The sequence below is a fragment of the Musca domestica genome, unplaced genomic scaffold (assembly GCF_030504385.1).
Source record: "Musca domestica strain aabys unplaced genomic scaffold, Musca_domestica.polishedcontigs.V.1.1 31, whole genome shotgun sequence".
Classification (NCBI taxonomy): domain Eukaryota; kingdom Metazoa; phylum Arthropoda; class Insecta; order Diptera; family Muscidae; genus Musca; species Musca domestica.
The window spans coordinates 1,557,592-1,576,897 of NW_026712309.1; the positions used below are offsets into that span (position 1 = coordinate 1,557,592).

The window sequence follows — 19,306 nt, forward strand, 5'->3', positions numbered from 1 at the left end:
GAGCATCCTTTGGATCATGTTGAAGAGCATTGTCGCCAATCTGTACCAACAAATCATAAGATAGGTCCCTTGCTTCTGCCGTGTTTATCTTCATTGATATGATCACGTGCCCGAAACACACACACACGCAATACAGTTAACAGAAACTTTAAAACCGGGTTGCTATGCTAAAAAAATATATATATTTTTCTTCTTGCTCGGTATAATTCTTAGATCAAACTATTATTTATAATCGAGCAATTCGACTCCTACTCTAAACTTTCAAACAGGTGCAATTCGGTAAAACAAAATAGTAAAGAGCTTAATTCGTACTTCCTGCTCTCCCCCTCTCAAGTACGTTTCGCTCCCGAGTAAAAGCGAGCAATTTTTTCTGCTGATAATAGAGTTTTGTGAGGAAGCTGAATCTACTTTCCTTAAATGTAACGGATGCACTTCACAACAATATCTTGATGATATCTTGCCTATTAAGATTTCCAAAAAAACAATGACAGAGAAATTATTTCGGAATTCAATCTGAAATCTCAGTAACATACTTTCTATAACACCAAACTTTAAAAATTTTAATGCATTTATTGACATTTGCATGTGAATAAGAGCTATTGGACATATTGTCATGCATTTTCGTACTCAGGATTTCACACACAACTCCAAATTCCACAGTACACTACAATCTAATAAAAACAATTAAAAAAACAGCTAAGTTCGGCCGGGTGGAACTTTTGATAGCCTTCACCATTTTGAAAGAACATGAAAATTTTAAACAAAATTCTGTCGAAAAAAGAATATATATATATGGGGGCCATACGAAGACGTGGTCCTGCGCAAGTAATTTGTTGTCATAGGCTGTAGTACCCAGTAAGATCCATAAAACCTATATACTATAGAAAATAATTATATAGTTTTATTATATTAACATCATACGTGAACTAGAAGCGCCTAAATGTTTGCTACAAAAATGCTAAATATACATTTAGAAAATTTATTTCACATACAGTTGGCGTCACATATTTAAGGGCTTCATATTTAAGGGTATGTGTTTTATGAAAAACAATTTTTTTTACTTCGTGAATTGATTAGGGCTAAATTACACATGATGTCAGAGTCTTATGCCAATTAAATTTTAAAACAATTATCTGTAGCATTTTCACGCCATACTTTAAGATGATCCCCAAAATTGTCAATTAAAAAGAAACGTGTCATAGCATATTTTTCTTATTTTATATATATACCAAATATAAATAAAGTAAAATACAAGTGTATTTATAGTGGTGTATTCTATATGGTCTTTATAGCATAGCGTTACTTTTAGCAAGGCTAGGCAAAACATCAAACAACAAAACATCAAAATTGTGTAACATTTCAGAAAATGCTATCTTATATATTTTTGAAGGGCATTTGTATCATTTTTGTATACCCTCCACCATAGTATGGAGGGTATATTAAGTTTGTTACACCTCGAAATATATATTTTAGACCCCACAAAGTATATATATTCTTGATCAGCATAAAATTCTATGTCGATTTAGCGATGTCCGTCCGTCTATCCGTCTGTGAAAATCACTCTAGCTTTCGAACGAAATGAAGTAGGTTAATAAAATTTTACTCAAATGTATATTACGTCTGTAGGACTTTTGGTATTGAAAATGGGCCATGTCGGTCTACGTTTTAGTATAGCCCCTATATAACGGTAGCTCCTGATTTTCAGTATTTTGATGATTTAAGCTACATTATTCACCGATTTTTTTTAAGTTTCGCATTTGAATGTTGTAATGGCTTACGACAAAAATTGCCTATGCAGGTCAACGTCGTCGTAAAGACCCTAATATAACGGGTACATTCGGTATTTTAAAGATTTTAACAAAATTTTTAACGGATTTTATTTTTTCGAAAATTGCCAAATTCGTTCCAGATGGTGGAGGGTATTCAAAGTTCTGCCAGGCCGAACTTAGAGCTCTTTTACTTGTTTTATATTAAAATTAATCATAATTGAAATAATTGTGCAAATATATCTCCGAATTGTCTAATCAAAATATAAATTTTTACCAACAAAATTTTTTTGAAAACAGAAAATTTTAAAATGAAAATTTAAAGATAACAAATTATTTCTCACTCTGTAAAGAGAGGCAAAAAAGCACTTGCAATATTTATTGCAATATTTTACACAAGACTCTTTTTGAAATAAAAAATATTGAAAGTGTCTCTTTTCCTCTCTATACACAGTGAGAAATACTTTATTCCTTTTTTTCTATATATGTTTTCATATTTTTTTAAGAGCTTTCGAGACGTGATTTTTTTAAGAACTTCCCATACGTAGACTTTTGAAAGAATATTTTCTGAAGAGCATTCGAGACGTGACTTTTTAAAGAATATTTTTGAAGAGTCTACAAGACGTTGATTTTTAAAGAATATTTTTAAAGAGCCTTCGATGCATGAATTTTTAAAAAATATTTTCTTAAGACCCTTCGTGACGTGGATTTTTTAAAGAATATTTTTGTAAGTCTTTGGGGCGTGGATTTTTAAAGAATATTTTTGTAAGTCTTCGGGACATGGATTTTTAATTAATGTTTTTGGAAGAGCCTACAATATGTGGATTTTTAAAGAATGTTTTTGAACAGTCTACAAGATGTGGATTTTTAAAGAATGTTTTTTTAAAGAGCCTACAAGACTTGGATTTTTAAAGAATGTTTTTTGAAGAAACGTCGAAAATTTTCATTTCATACTTTGATAAAATTTTCAATCATTCATATATTGATAATCGTTGTTATAGTTACACAATTTATATATTTAACTATAAATTATTTTTAAAGAGAAAAGTTAACACGAATGACGTAAAAAATATTTAAGGTATTGAGATAATGATTTAAAGAAAAAATATAAATAATTGGGAAAAGGGCCTTGAAAAAATATAGCAACAATTTTGGGCATCAAGTTTGTATTTGTATGTATTTACTAACGAATTTGGTACCGTTAAACCAAAGAGCTTGGGATTTGCGATAAAGAATAAATAACGAGCAATTTGTATGTTGATTCCCAATTTAATTTCAAAATGCAGTTCGTTCTTATATTGAATGTTTCCCATGCACAGGCAGTTCTATTTATCACACTACAAATATATTGATAAATATATTGTTTATCAATATATTTGTAGTGTGATATGTAGAACTTCCTGTGCATGGAAACATTCAATATAAGAACGAACTGCATTTTGAAATTAAATCGGTTTAAGAAGTTTAAGACCTCAAAATACCGTAAAGTAGGCGGTTGGATTGCTATATCAAACAGGGAACCTACATAGGTGCCTATGGCAAATTCTGAAAAATATTAATTTAATGGGGGCATAGAAGTATGAAGATGAGACAAGACATTGTCAAAATATTGTCACCAAGTAAAAATAGGTCAGTGGTTATGATATCATAACGACATAGTCAGCAATGTTAAGCGATTTAACCCGTCCGGCAATATACAATTAATTGGAAAGGTCTATGGTACATAATTTTGAAACCAATATGTTGGATTATTTGTCATCCTTTCTATTTATATTTTTTTTATTAATATGCCTCTGTCTTGAGCTGCTACTGAGATATTATAGCCACAAAGCATTTTCTCCGAATGCATTTTCTAGTCTTTAAAAACGCAATTGCATTTCTCCATATGTAAACCCCAGAAAGAAACAGTGACGTCAACATCAATATCCAAAACAATCTACACCTCTCAATCCTAAACACCTTTTCGAATAATTATGGCACGCATTTGCAAAGCCATCACCAGATGCCAACAGAGATCTAAATATCTTATATTGGAAATCCAGATCTATCCCTTCACCCACTACCCAATTTAGTACCACTTACTACTTTTCGAGCAATTATAGTACACATTTTCAAAACCATCCCATATCTTAACCACAGACACCAACAATTATCTAAATATCAAATTTCAGCTCTGTAATTTCCCCCATTACCAAATTTAGTAATATTAACTTCAATTATAGTACATATATCCAGGACTAGCCTAGCTAGGATAGATATTCCAGATACCAACTGAAACCTCAATATCAATTTTGAGAATTCCAGCCTTATTGCTTCCCCCATTAGCAAATTTAGTATCATTTAGTTCTTTTGGTACAATTATAGTATACATTTGTGAATTCACCCAGCGATCACAGAGACCCATATACTAAATTGTACCTAATATAGTACTATTTACTACTTTTTGTCCACTTATAGTTCAAACACATCCCTTCCAAAACCGTCCAAAACCACGTATTTATAACAAACCTTTACCCAATATTATATTTCAAAATTCCAGCTTTACACGTTTACTCTAAACCAAACTATTTCAAATTCAATACCATTAAGCACAGTACTCACACTTAGTACACATTTTCGAAACCACCTAATTATATCAAACTTACTTTTGGTCCCCTCCAAGTACGAATGTCCAAAAATCCAACCTTATTAGGAGATTCCTACTGTCCTTATCTACTATCTAGCGAAAGCACGGCCAAAGTACGCACTTGGAATAATTAAAGGGGAAAGAAGACCCTATTTAGCTTGACGCCTATGCACCAACACTAGCTTCAGCTTATTCGCCTGGTCGTTGGTTCTCAGTCAGTCAGTTATTTGACTACTATATTATATATATAGAAAATAAAAAGAGGTTAATTCAGCTCCGACCGAACACTTGGCATCCTTCAGTATGAGAAAATAAAACTATTATTGGTAACAATACTAAAAGCCAATACGGTTGTAAGATGTACTCAAATTCCTCAAAGAACAATCGGGTGATACCTTAATATGTGGATATGATTTGTTTCGAAAACTTTGTGCCAATATGTATTGAGGAGACGAAATAGATCTTCACATATGAAATTTGAAACAATTACGCTAAAAAATGTCGTTCAAATCATAAAAATAGCGTTCTATGGCTGCTATTCGATATCAAGGACCTATGTAGACAATTCTCTTCCAGGGAATAAAGTACTCAGAAGGAACTCCTTGTGAGTATATTCAGACAACTCCATTGAAAAATTTGGCTACAATCATCAAAATTCCGAATATTGGGAGGTACCTTTATATGGGGAATATACGATACCGTAGACCTATATAGACATTGAAAAATGTATAGCGAATACCTAGAGGTACCATTATAGGTGGGGCTATACGATATCGATGACTGATATAGCCCATCTTCGAACTTGACCTGCCTGCCAGACAGACGAAAGGACGGACGGACATCGCTAGATCGGCTCCAAATGTCCTGAAATGTATTTGGTCCAAAGAGACCTAGGGTCTAAAACCGTTATTTCGATGAGGTCGTTATTTTGGCCGTATCAAGTGATATGTACCCTCTGTAGCCATATGACTTACGGTATAATAACCCATTTGTTTATTTAAATCGAACTTGACCTGCCTGCAGACAAATGACTGATCTGTGCAAAATTTTAGCTCATATCTTTACACTGACCAAGAATATATATACTTCATTATGTCTAAAATTAGTATTTCGATGAGTTACAAATGGAATAACAAGCTTAATACACCCTTCGTGTATGGTGGAGGTTATAAAAATGGTTTAAAATCGTAAACACATAAACTAGAGAAGAGCCTCTATAAGGTGGTTGCAAGAACTAATGATTGCAAGAAATCATTTATAGCTTAGCTAAGTAAGATAATATCCAAATATTTGTAGAGAAACGACCTTGAAATTACCTACGCCACTATTTTATAAAACAGTAGAAAAACTGGTTTCAATCAAATATTCTCAAATATCGATATTTAAGCAATAAACGCCAACACACTGCTATATTAAAAGTAAACTAAATTTATTTTGAATAAAATTACTTATTAAATATCAAACAAATTAAAAAATCATGGGGAATGGTACATCGTAAGAATTAATAACATCAGCAACTTCTTCGGGATGAACAATCGTCGATCCGCCCAATTTGTTATATTCACCTGTGAAAAAAATTGGAAACATATAAGTATAAAATTAATAATAACAAGGGATATGAGTCATTTGGTACAACAACTCGACATACCCATAATTTGATTCCGAACTTCGTGGAATGTTTGACCAGCAACCAAGGCAACAACACATACCAACAAAACAATCAAGATCTGAAACGCAAATGATGATTAGAGAAATGAATTTGATAATATTTTTGAAAATAGTTCTACTCACAGTAATTTTTTGCATTTTTAACAAAATTTCGATTTCAACTAGGCGAAGGTAAAATGACTACTAAAACAATCAAAACAACTGGCTTACTGTTTTATATAGACTTATTTCAAATAGTTTTGTTAATTTAATTCAAATGCTAATTTTTGAGATAGAAACATACTTATATGGAATGCAACATAAAACGAGTCGTCTATGATAGACAGCAAATTATTGCTTTTAAACCGGTTATTAAGTCTGATTAACCCTAAAACCACTGCAGAAAATCTTCATACAGCTATAGTGTTGTGTACGTTATACTAGAGCAATAGAGTTACTTGGAGGGCTTTTAGGCACAATTTTTAAGCTAAGAATTTCGATTCACTGTAAATGTCCTAGCACAAAATTTACAAAATGTTTTTATTTTGTTTCTAAAGTTTGGATATACATCCCTTCCTTTCTTGTTTTACCGATAGCTGTTTTAACTTTTTATTGAAAAGTATTAGTTAATTCATATTATTTACGGACTAATTGATTTTCCTGAAATTCCCAAAATCGTTAATTTTCGGAATTATAATCATTTGGGATTTCACAATAAGAAAGATACTACGAGTACAATAAGCTATAGCTATATTGTGGAGATAGTGGACTGGATAAAAAATGGCCCTTTTGTTTATTTAAATGATAGGAAGTTGACTTGCCAGTTGCTGAATGCTTATAATTTTACTGTCGGCTTTGTATCTATAGCAGTGGTGAAGCAGGCTGGCAATTTTATGAGTCATATCCCAACATACCAAATAAAAATAAAACTACAACACAACTTGAAAATAATATTATTAAAAAGAAATTCCACAATAAATTTTTAACAATACTTTAGAAATGCCTATTTGTACAAAGGATTCGTAAGTCTGTCTGAAAATTTTTTGAACACACAACCATTGCGTAATGAGTAGGCATTGCATTTGTAGATAAATTTATTTGGTGAAAAACAATTTGTTTTGCATTTATTGATTAATTTTAATGTAAAAAATATCTCGCTGTGTTTTGTAAAAATTAATAGGTAATATTTTAAAAATGCCTTATAAATATAAAACAAGTTAAAAAGCAGTAAGTTCGGCCAGGCCGAACTTTCAATACCCTCCACCATTTGGAACTAATTTGGAAAATTTCAAAAAATAAAATCCTTAAAAAAATTCTGTTAAAATCTTAAAAATACCGAATATAGCCATTATATACGACGTGGTTTATACGACGTGGACCTACATGGGCCTTGTATATCATAAGCCATTACCATATTCAAATTCGAAACTTGAAATAAACGGTGAATAATGTAGCTAAAATCAACAAAATATCGTAGCTGTGCGAAGACCTGGACCAGCATAAACAATTTTCTGTCACAGGCTATAGCATCCATTGCGAACGTCAAATACGACATCTCAAACAATTTCGGTGGGTATTGTACCTCAACTCGTCAAAATACCGAATATAGGGAGGTACTGATATATGGGGCCTAACGAAGAACTGGACCTGCATAGACCATTTTCTGTCACAGACTGTAGTTCCTATTACGAACTCTAAATACGTAATTTGAAACAATTCCGGTAAATAATGACGCTAAAATCATCAAAATACCGAATTTTGGGAGGTTCCGTTATATCGGGGCTATACGAAGACGTGGACCTGCACAGACAATTTTCTGCCTTAGGCTGTAGTATACATTACGAATCTCAAATACCAAATTTGAAACAATTCCTGTGAATAATGTCGCTAAAATCATCAAAATACCGAATATCGGGAGGTACCGTTGTATGGGGGCTATACGAAGACGTGGACCTGCACAGATAATTTTCTGCCATAGGCTGTAGTATCCATTTCTAACTTCAAATACCAAAGTGGAAACAATTTCGGTGATAAATGTCGCTAAAATCATCAAAATAACGAATATCGGGAGGTACTTTTATAAGTGGGGGGACCTACATGGCCCATTTACGAACTTAACCTACCTACACGTGTGCAAAATTTTAGCCATCTATATCAATTCGTTCGAAAGATATCGTGATTACAACAGACAGACGGACAGACAGACGGACAGACAGACAAACAGACGGATATGGCTAAATCGACTTAGAATTTTACGCTGTTAAAGAATATATACTTTGTTGGGTCTGACATCAGTATTTCGAGGAGTTACAAACGGAAAGACAAAGTTAATATACTCTCCATAGTATGGTGGAGTGTATAAAAAGTGTAAGAATAGAAGCAAAAAAGGTAGTTGAATTGATTTAAATATTAATATTGATGGTCTTCCAATTTCAAAAAGTTCATTGGCGCAAGTTTGGTCTATATTGGTAAACGTAAACGGTACAAAACCTACGTATACAATCGGTAATCGGTAACAGTAAGCCGAAAGACATCAACGCGATCCTAACACCAATCGTTGAGAAAGTTAATGAAGTTATGAGTTCCAATTTCTCATTTAAAAGCAAAAATTATAAAGTTAACTGCCGGTCATTTAAATGCGATTCACCAGCAGGATCCCTAGTTTTGATTATAAAAAGCCATACCCCTTATAATTCCTGCCACAAGTGTACACAAACTGTGCAATACGTTTAGAAGCGCATGGTGTTCACACAAGAAAATAATGAATTGGTAGAACGACTACGCTGGAGAGGAACAACGACAAAGAGAAGTGTTCGCAAAAAACGGTAAATTTCTCTATCTCATAGATGCAACTTTATCATTGGGCTACACGGAGGACACATTCATTAAAGACACACGCACTTCCTTTCAATTCGCTAAAAATCGTATAACGCTGCGAAACGATTACAAAAACAAAAAAATCAAATGTAAATTTTAAAAAACATAATTATAACATTACCTAAAATTATTTGAACTAATGATCTTAATTTAAAACACGACTGAATTAATAAAAATGGAGCAAATAATTTTGTAAAATATTTACGCTTTTTATACCCTACACCACATGGTGGTCAGAGTATTATGTCTTTGTGCATTAGTTCGTGACAGGCAAAAGGACACGAGATAGACCAATAGTTCATTTTGATGATCTGCACAGAATAACATTCTGAATCGATTTATGCATGTCCGTCCGTCTGCCTGGCCGTACGTCTGTCCATGTATTTTTGTAAACAAAGTACAGTTCGCATTTATTACCCGACCCAGATGAAATTTTGCACAAATCATTTTTTTGGCCCAAGGACGGTAAAAATTTAGATATAGCTCCCATATATATCTTCGTCCGATTTGCCTTTTATTGTGCTCCGAACGTGTAATATCAGCCCGAATAGTACGGAATTATCCACATACAACCAAATTAGGCCAGCAAAGTGTGCCAAATTTGATCGAAATCGGTTCAGATATAGCTATAGCTCCAATATATATTGTTCATCCGATTTGTTATTTTCGTCTGTAACAACAATATTTGGGAAATACATCAAATACAGCTCAGAAATACCTTTGCTAAATTTTATCGAGACCGGTTCAGATTTGGATATAGCTCCTGTTTAACTCAGGGGAGTGGAGGAATGACAGACAGCGGCAACAACAACGAGAACTCCCCAGAGTTATTATGTGATGGTGAGAGGTGCGGGTGATTCGCGTGTGTGGTGAATGCGGTGATATTATTATAAAAGATAAGATATTAGTAATAAATTCTAAATAGTTTCATTCTTTATTGGGGTATTTCTTCTTTCTATAACACAACAAAATTACCTTTGTAATTTGGGGTGGCGAAAGAGGCCTGGTTAGTATAACCGAAGTACCAATGGGTTAGAGCGCGAGAAGTGTACACTTCAACTACTAAACGACAAGTGAACGCAGAGGTTCTTGCAATCGCAGAGGATCGCAGTGATCGCCGAGGATCATTATCGATTACTACTACTACATTTACAATTATTTCCAATGAGAGCAGAGTCTCGTATGTATCAAAGTGAGCTAACCAACAATTTTGCACTTACGACCGAATTGAGTCTAGAAGCTAGTTTGTCAAATTTGGTGAAGATCGGTTCAGATATAGATATAGCTCCCATATATATCTTTATCCGATTTCAAATTAATTGTGCACCAAATGGGCAATACAAGTCCGAATTCAAAACACACAAATGCTTCGGCATATTTAGTCCTTTGAACTTTAAATTATAATTATAAGCATAGCGTGTATGATTGAATTCTACTAAATTAGGAAAGTGGTGTAGGGTATCATAAAGTCGGCCCCGATTTTAAGGCTTTCTTTACTGGTTTATAAATACATAAGTTTACGAAAATATTAGTTTTGTAAGCTTATTCTACAATTGCACTATCAAGCTTAATATATTATTTTCGTAAGCTTATACTTCAATTACAAGATTAAGGTTATAAATAAGGGTTCCGTTTCGATTATTCTATAATTGTTAAACAAGCCTTTCTTAATACATTCTCAAGATTTTCTCAAGCTTAAGGCTTACGTTTGTAAGCTTATTAAAATATTATTTTCAAGTCAATTTGGTATGTTGATGCGGACTAACCAAATTTAAATGTCATAAAGTACATGTGTATTTATGTGAATTCAACTTAACGTAGAATTTTTTTTCAAATAATTAAGAAACCTTGGAAAAATATTACTTGGCCTTGTAAACAAGACATAAAGATTCTGATTTTAGCATTGATCCCACCCTTCTCATAGCCTCGACCATGGTATGTATGGTATATTATGTTTGCCATTCCGTTTGTAAAATATACATTTTAGACCCCACAAAGTATATATATTCCTGATCAGTATAACTTTTTATGTCGATTTAGCGATGTATCTCCACCTATCTTTCCATTGAAATACCTCAAGCTTTCGAGAAAAATGAAGTAGGTCGATCAACTCTTACTCAGATATATTTCAGGTCTCCAGTACTTCTGCTATTGAAAATGGGCCATATAGGTCCACCTTTTGCTTTAAGCCCCATATAACTATACCGAGAGATTTAAGTTTTTTTGGTGCTTTAGACTCAATTTCAAGCCGAATTTCCTATGAATAAGAATATATGTACCTAGTATGTAGGAAATATCCTTGCATATAACTGGCAATATAGGTCTGAATTTTGGTCCCCATATAACTGTGTTACACTTTTCACCAGAAATATTTCAAATTTGGAATTTGAAGTTCATACTAAGACCGAAAATTGCCTATGAAGGTTTACATTTCGTGTGGGCCCCATGCAACTCCATCTCCCTGTTATCGGTATTTTGATGAGTTTAATGACATTATTCGCCGGAATTGTATCATATTTCATATTTGTAGTTCCCAAAGTGTAAAAAGGCTTAGGAGAGAAAATTGCATTTGAATTTCCAGGTCTTTGAATAGTAACTCCCAATTTTCGGTATTTTGATGAATTCAGCGACATTATTCGCCGAAATAGTTTGTGTGTATTTGAAGTTCCTAATGGGTACTACAGTCTACGGCAGAAAATTGCATATGCAGGTACACGTCCTCATAACAGCCCCAATATAACGGTAAATCCTTATATTCAGTATTTTCATGATTTTTTGCAATTTTTTGGAACATTTGCAAACGTGCTGTCTAATGATGGCGGGTATTTAAAGTTCGGCTCGGCCGAACGTAACTTGATACAAGTTACGTTTGATTTACACTGTTTTATGTTTCAGCTGTCCTCAACGGCGATACTTCATCGGTGTTATCTTTAAGCGTTTCATATGTCAATTACATGTTTCGAATCGATTGGACATACAGGGTGTGATAAAAAAAACTGCAACAAAGTCAAACGCCATAATTTTTACATTTTTTTTAATTTTATTGAATGAATGCAAAAAACGTCGGAAATAGCATCAAATTTTAGAATAAGTTTAGATTTGTTCGAATTGCTCACCTTTGGCACGAATTATGACCTTCAAACGGCCAATGAAATCGTCACGATTTTTGCTCTGCGGTATTTTGACCCATTCCCGGCGAAGCGCTTGCTTGAGGTGGGTATTTTTGGGTATTTTTTTAGTGCCAATCTTGCTTCTCAAAATTCTCCAGATACAATAGTCCAACGGATTGGTATCCGGAGATTTTGGTGGCCATTGTGCGCTGGAAATGAAGCGAGGAACCTCATTTTGTAACCATTCTTGGGTGCGCGTGCTGAGTGCGATGGTGCTGAGGCCTGTTGGAATGTCTGCGGCCAAAATGTTTTCGTGCCCAAGGCTTTAATACACCATTCAGAATATTTTCGCGATAATATTCGGCATTTATTCTGATGCCATGGTCGATTAATACGAGCGGGAGCTACCTTGACGTTGGGCTACGCTACCAGTATCACGGTAACGAGATTTTACATTTAACTGCTGGAGTGCTCTAGCGATAGCCACTTGTGGTTTTCCAGCCAAATATAAAGAAATCACACTATCGCGCTTGAATTCAATCACGAATAACTTTTTTTCTGGAAAATTCTCACCAAAATGCCTTTGTAGGCTTTAAACAATATAATAAGCTGTCACTGAAATAATTTTAACAGCTGTCGGGCGAGTGGCTTAGAAATGAAAGCAATCTGAAATTGGTTGCAGTTTGTTCATGTCACCTTGTATGCAGGCCCTGGTCTTCGTTTAGCCCCCCCTCTACATATTTGGTGTTTGGATGATTTTAATGACATTATTCAACCGAATTGTTGCAAGTTTCGTATTTGAATATTGTAATGGTCTATGCCAAAAATCCGACCGCACTTACAGCTTTTTTAATTGTTGTAGGTTAACATTATAAAATAGTCAATGTAGGAACAAAATATTGCTATGACTTTTGTCAAAGTCGATCCTACAACCTATTCGTCGGAATTTGGTTCTCCCTAACCTTCAAACGTAACCTTCAAACCGAACATAATCTAAATCAACTGTTCGATCTTTATCTTTTCAATAATATTATATATTCGATAATTATAAATTTGATATACATTTTTAGAAGCTTTCGTCTTCCTCTATCTGTTATTCGTCTTTTCATACTGTCCTTAATATGTAATTTAAGTTTACATCGGCTAAACATATTACCTATTCCGATTCGACACTTGAACTCATATCAGGAATATATCACGAAGTGGTAACAGAACACCATATGATCAGTATTTACATTCAAACAAAAGTGGAATCATGGTAAAATGATACAGGTAGACACATCCACACAGCTGCTGGTACAATGAGCTGGCAAAACATTTTTGAAATTCTAAATTTTGAATAAAAAATTATTTGAATTAGTGAACGGCGTTGTATAAAAAATCTTTAAAAAGCAATTTAATTTTTGCCCCCTTATATCCAAATCCATTTTAGAAGATTTCGCTTTTGAAATTATGTCACGGTGCACTGCCCAGATATTAACCTTTGTGTTTTGACCAGAGACAGTTGCCCAATATTTACGCACTATGTCGTGCGGTTAGTTGTTGTGGCCAATTTACAGCTTAATATAATCCTTGAATTTTTCCCTGTCCCTAACTCTCTTCTATGGCGTGTCGGTTGGCTTCAAGGAAATTTTTCATGTTTTTGGTTCATTTGAACCCCTAATAATATTTTGCGATCATCTCCAAAAGCAAGAGGCCCCTCCATATCTCTAAATTTTGACTCATCTATATGATTTGTTTGACTGCTATATTTGGCTACATTCGTCAGGGAAATCAACCAGAAGTTCGCCTTTTCGGATATCGTCTGTAAGTAATGCTCGTATTTTTTCACACAAAGGTAGTGGTCCATTCAACCCGCTGTTTAAAACTATATTTTCATGCGAGATTTCGCTTCCTTTGGTTTCTGTTTGTGGCCATTATAACAGCTGCAAAATCAGGAAAATTTTTAGTTGTTGGTCCATTTCAAACCCTAAATATATTGCGGACATCTTTGAAAACAGTATTCCTAGCCCTTCTAAGCCCTACCCTTGGGAAAATTTTCGTGAGGATCGGACGATAAATGCAATCTGTATATAATAACTCCAACCTGTGTTGTAAGGTCAAAAAATATTTAAAAAATTTACACTTGAATTTTATAAGTCGAATTGAAAAAATCGAATGCGAAAAAATATGAAAAAACAAAAAAAAAATCTATATTAACATCTTTATTGAAACTTTTTTGCGATTTTTTTAGATTTTATTCTTTTATGCCAAGAGGGCATTCTGATTGACAAAAATTTGTCAAAATCGGTCGAGCCATTCCTGAGATACAAGCATTCTAACTGAAATTCCCTTCCTTTGTATATACACAATGTATATATTTGGCTATATATATCCGATATATATACTATCGGCATCTACGTAAAGTTCAGAATTGACCTTTTCGCCCATTTGTGATTTCGTCGGGACTAAAAATATTCGCGGTTCAATGGAAAATTTGACTTTTATTTAACACAAATGTTATGGTCTATTTCGCGCGATGAGCATCAAAATTATATATATACTTATATACTTTCCTATGTGGGAAACCAATATTTCGAGGTGTCACATAATTTTTGGCCCAATCAAACTTATAATACCCCCAACACATAGTGTTGTAGAGTATAGAAAACATTGAGTTCGCCGGAGACGAACTTTTAATACCCTCCACCATTGGGTAAAGAAAACATTTTTATATAAAAGTATCTGAATTCAAACGCTTTCCACTTTAAACTTCAAATACCAATAAGACCATTTGGACCATATGACCATAGTAAACTTTTCAAAATCTCATAAAGTGGGTTAGGTCGTTACATGGGGGCCATACCGAAACGGGAACCTCCATAGACAATTTTATACTTCAAGGATTGTCATCTACAAAATTTTCTTAAATACCGATAGAATAGCGTGGACCTTAATTTTCAGTGTTCTGCCACCGGAGCTATAAGCCATTATGAACTACAAATACCAATCTTCAAAATACCGAATATCGGGAGGTACCATTATATTGGGGCTATACAAAAAAGTGGACCTATACGTACAATGTTTCGACACCGGTTTCTAAATATGACTACAAATGTCAATTTTAAAACAAATCCGTAGAAAAATGTGGTGAAAATGATCAAAATACCAAATATCGGGAGGTACCGTTATATGCCGGCTATTCCAAAACATGGGCCGATATATCTCGTTTTCAATACCAACCATCCTACACACTATACAAGTTCTTCTGCCAAATTGTTAAGCTCTACTTCAAATAATGTGGGCTGTATCGCAATTTCAACAGACAGGCAGGCAGACGGACATCGTTAAATCTACTAAGAATTTTTTGCTGATCATAAATATATGTACTTTATTGGGTCTACGACAAATATTTAGGTATGTTAAAAACCGAATGACAAAGTTAATATAGCCTCCTTTTCAAGGTGGAGGGTATAATGAGAGATGACAATCTTCTATCTGTATTGCAGTAAACAGACATGTCCTAGTCGAAACAAAATTCATTCTTCTTTGATTTTTTAACCGTCTAAAACGCGTAAAAATAACAACATATTCGGAAATTAATGCAAAATTCTTGCTTACAAAATATTGTAATCGTATGATAGCATGAGTTTACCTTGGTAATTATACCCTACAACACTATGTGTTGGGGGTATTATAAGTTTGATTGGGCCAAAAATTATGTAACATCTCGAAATATTGATTTCCCATATAGGAAAGTATATATGGATCTTCCTATCTCGCCGAGTTGAGTCGATCTAGCTATGTATGTCCGTCCGTCCGTCTGTCCATGTTAATTTGTAATCACTCTACAGGTCGCAAATATGGCCCGATCTTCACGAAATTTAAAATGGAGGTGGGGCTAGGGTCAGTATAGAACCCTATTTCTTTTGGAGATGATCGCATAATATTTAGGGGTCGAAATGGACCAAAAACTGAAAAATGTCGGATTTTGCAGTAGCTATACAGGTCGCAATTATAGACCAATCGACGCGGAACTTCGCATGTAGCTAGAGTTTAGGGCGGGGAAGAAGCCTACCAATTTGGGTGGTCATTGGATAATATTTAGCGGGTAAAATAGACCATATCTTTTGTGTTGAAAAAATTCAAAATTTTTCCATTAAACCGCGAATATTTTAAATGCCGGCAAAATCACAAAGCCTTGACAAGGTTACTTCTGATCTTTACATTGATGTTAACATCCATCTAATCGGATATATAGCAAAATATCTGCGATATATATGTCTATCAAAAAAGATATGCTTGAAAGATCTCTTATATGTCGAAAACGGCTTAACTGATTTCGACAGTTCTCATTAATTCAAACTGGCCTCTTGGCAGGAAAGAAATAACGTCTAAAAAATCGCATAAAAATATCTCTCTAAAGACGAAAATATTGATTTTGTAATATTTTCTCATATTTTTTCAATTTTGTCATATTTTTGGCATATTTTCATTTTTTTGAATTAAACATTTGGTAATATTTCTACAGCTAACAAAACTAAGTAGTTCGGATATCAGGATATCATATACAGATCGCATTTATAGCCCGATCCTTGCAAAATTTTGTATGGGGATAAGATGAGGGTCAGAATAGAAGCCTACTCTTTTTGGAGATGATCGCCATATATTTAGGGGTTGAAATGGACCAAAAAACTGCAAAATTGTCAGCAGGTTGTAATTATGGGGGTTACCGGACATTGCAAAAGCCAAGCAGTTTTGGATGGCCATCCAAAAATATTCAATGTGTGAAGGAGTTTGCCAACTTTTATAGACAAAATACGAAAATGTCCATTCCAGTGACTTTTTATAGAATTCACAAATACAGGAAAGACGCACTTCTGACTATTTCGTTAACGCTGATTTCGTTGAAGAATATAGTCAAATGTCTGTATCTCATATAGATGGGTTTCAGTAAAAAACCAATAATAAATGTTAATCTTTTTCCACTTCTTAGATTATAGGTCTTTGGAAAATATTAGTTCCAGATCTAGGAAGACCATTTACGTGCGACATCCACCAATAAATTGGAAATGAGCAAATTAGTTTAAGTTGCTATTATTCGAAAATTAGAGAACGAAACCTGATGGTTTTCTTTTATTATTTGTCACAATATCTTGTGGAATTCTTTCGAGTATCTCGCCTATATAAACTGTATCGTTTATTACAGTGTTGTAGGGTATTCAACGGTCGGCCCCGCTCGACTGTAGCCTTTGCTTACTTGTTATATCATGATTTTATGCTTCTCCATATCATAATATTTATTCTAATATTATAGCATTGATATATAATATCAATGGTGCATATTCGTTACGAGAAGCTCGACGTCCAAATTTGTTCCCCTTTCCTTACAATTTATAATGAGAGTCGAAGGACATGAATATCTCAAGTACCCCAACACCTTGTCCACCTCTTTACAACTCTTACAACATTCATACTATTCACAGTTTGAGTGAATTCACTACAGTTCTAGTAAATTACTTCTAACTCAATGACGATTGCAAATCTTATAAACTTTTGTAAATAAATAAAATTCCAGAGACAAAATTCAAATTAATCCACTTCAATTTGTAACAAATAACTTAAATTTTTATTAAAATTGCATTCCATAAATTCTTCTTAAAACAGAGCAGCATCATCTATTCATAACGTCTTCTCAAATATTTAGATTATGTCAAGAACTATAGCAACCACCACCACCACTACCACATTCCATAAGTATCCACTGAGACAAATCACCACTCGGCAGTCCACCATCGGCATACTTCAGCAATCCCATCCATTGTCAATCGCCATTCTCATTCGCTCGGAAAAGCTCTCTGCAGTTTTGGAACGTGCGTTTCATTGCATTTCAGCCTATTATCGGTTAATTGTGGCTATAATCATGAAAACCAGTCATTGACGTCGTCGTCTTGGTCTTCGTCGATGTCGCCCCACTTTTGTGGAATCTTGAAATTATTTTCATTTTGAAAATTTACACTTTGTGGCTTCTGAAGTGTCATCGATGTGTGCCGGACAAGAAGAGATGAAATTTAAATTGCTTTTGTTCCCAAAGACAACGACGATGACGACGACTACGACGACGACATTTCATTGGAAATCAAGAATGTAAAATTAGTTCATGATAATTGATTTGATTGTAATGAAACCATGATTAGAGGGATCTAATTGCTGTATGCTGATAAGTGGTTTTCAGAATATTGGCTGTTGTGCAAATTTAAACGAAATTAAAAGTGTAATATTTTAAAGAATTGACATGGATTCAGTTGAATGCATCCGATATAGCTGTATGCGTTGTTAGTTTATGTATGATTTTCAAACATAAATGTGTTTGTGGATTTTCACAAGATTTTTGGCAGACATGAGAAGGAGCACGTTCGTAGCGGACGTCTTCGATACAAATTCCTCTCGAGCCATATTCAACTCAAGTTAAATTACATTAATACTTCCTTTGTCATTCCCATTTTAAATCTGGCTATAGCTTAAAACGATTTAACCGATTTCCAATATCGGCCATAAAAATATGTGAAGTTACACGATGCATTATGCTCTCATAACACGGTTGCAAAATTTAGCAGAAATTTTAAAAAATGTTGGTGGTTGTTTTTACATACATATCGCGGAAAGAGCTTCAGTGCTATATGGAGCCCCGTCTGCAGCCAGATGCAGGGACCAACAGAGCAGCAGAGGTGTTAGATAGTAGAATTAGAGGTTATCTAAGGAGCTACAAATATCCTCAACGAAATGTAGACATTATATCGCTAATATAAATAACTAGCTGGCCCGGTCCGCGTTGCCGGCCCGTACTTTTAGTCTTTAAAGCATAATAAATCACAGATCTGACTTAGGTAGGCGGCACAATTTTGATTATAAGCAATGACGCCATTATAATTACTCCAATTTTGATTAAAGGAATGACTTGATTATGAGTAATGACTCCATGACTAAATAAAAATTAATATTCATGGCAAAAATTATAATTACCGTCGGTTTTAAATATTTTGAATAGCCTGATCTTATTTTTCAGCTATAGGCTTTAATTTGAGTGTTAAATACCTATATGATAAAGAACATCCATAATAATAGCCCCATGTGAAAATTCAGCTCAATTTTTGATATTGTAAAAAGCATTCAAATGAGCTATAATTTGAATTTTGTATTTCCAACGTTTAAAATCCCGTACTGCGTGGTATTCAGTTTTGTTCACCTCATACTTGAAGGCAGAATGTTGTCAGAATAGCCAAAAAAAATTACTCTTTTGC

At 34.0% G+C, this 19,306-nt stretch overlaps 1 long non-coding RNA gene across 1 annotated transcript; it reads right to left on the reverse strand.

Moving 5' to 3' along the window:
- Positions 1–5,870: 5,870 nt before the first annotated feature.
- Positions 5,871–6,262, reverse strand: LOC131803560 (uncharacterized). The gene is made up of 3 exons (XR_009342651.1): positions 6,184–6,262; positions 6,041–6,119; positions 5,871–5,957 (listed from the first exon to the last, which is right to left on the reverse strand). It is a non-coding gene; the product is annotated as an uncharacterized LOC131803560 (long non-coding RNA).
- Positions 6,263–19,306: the final 13,044 nt, after the last annotated feature.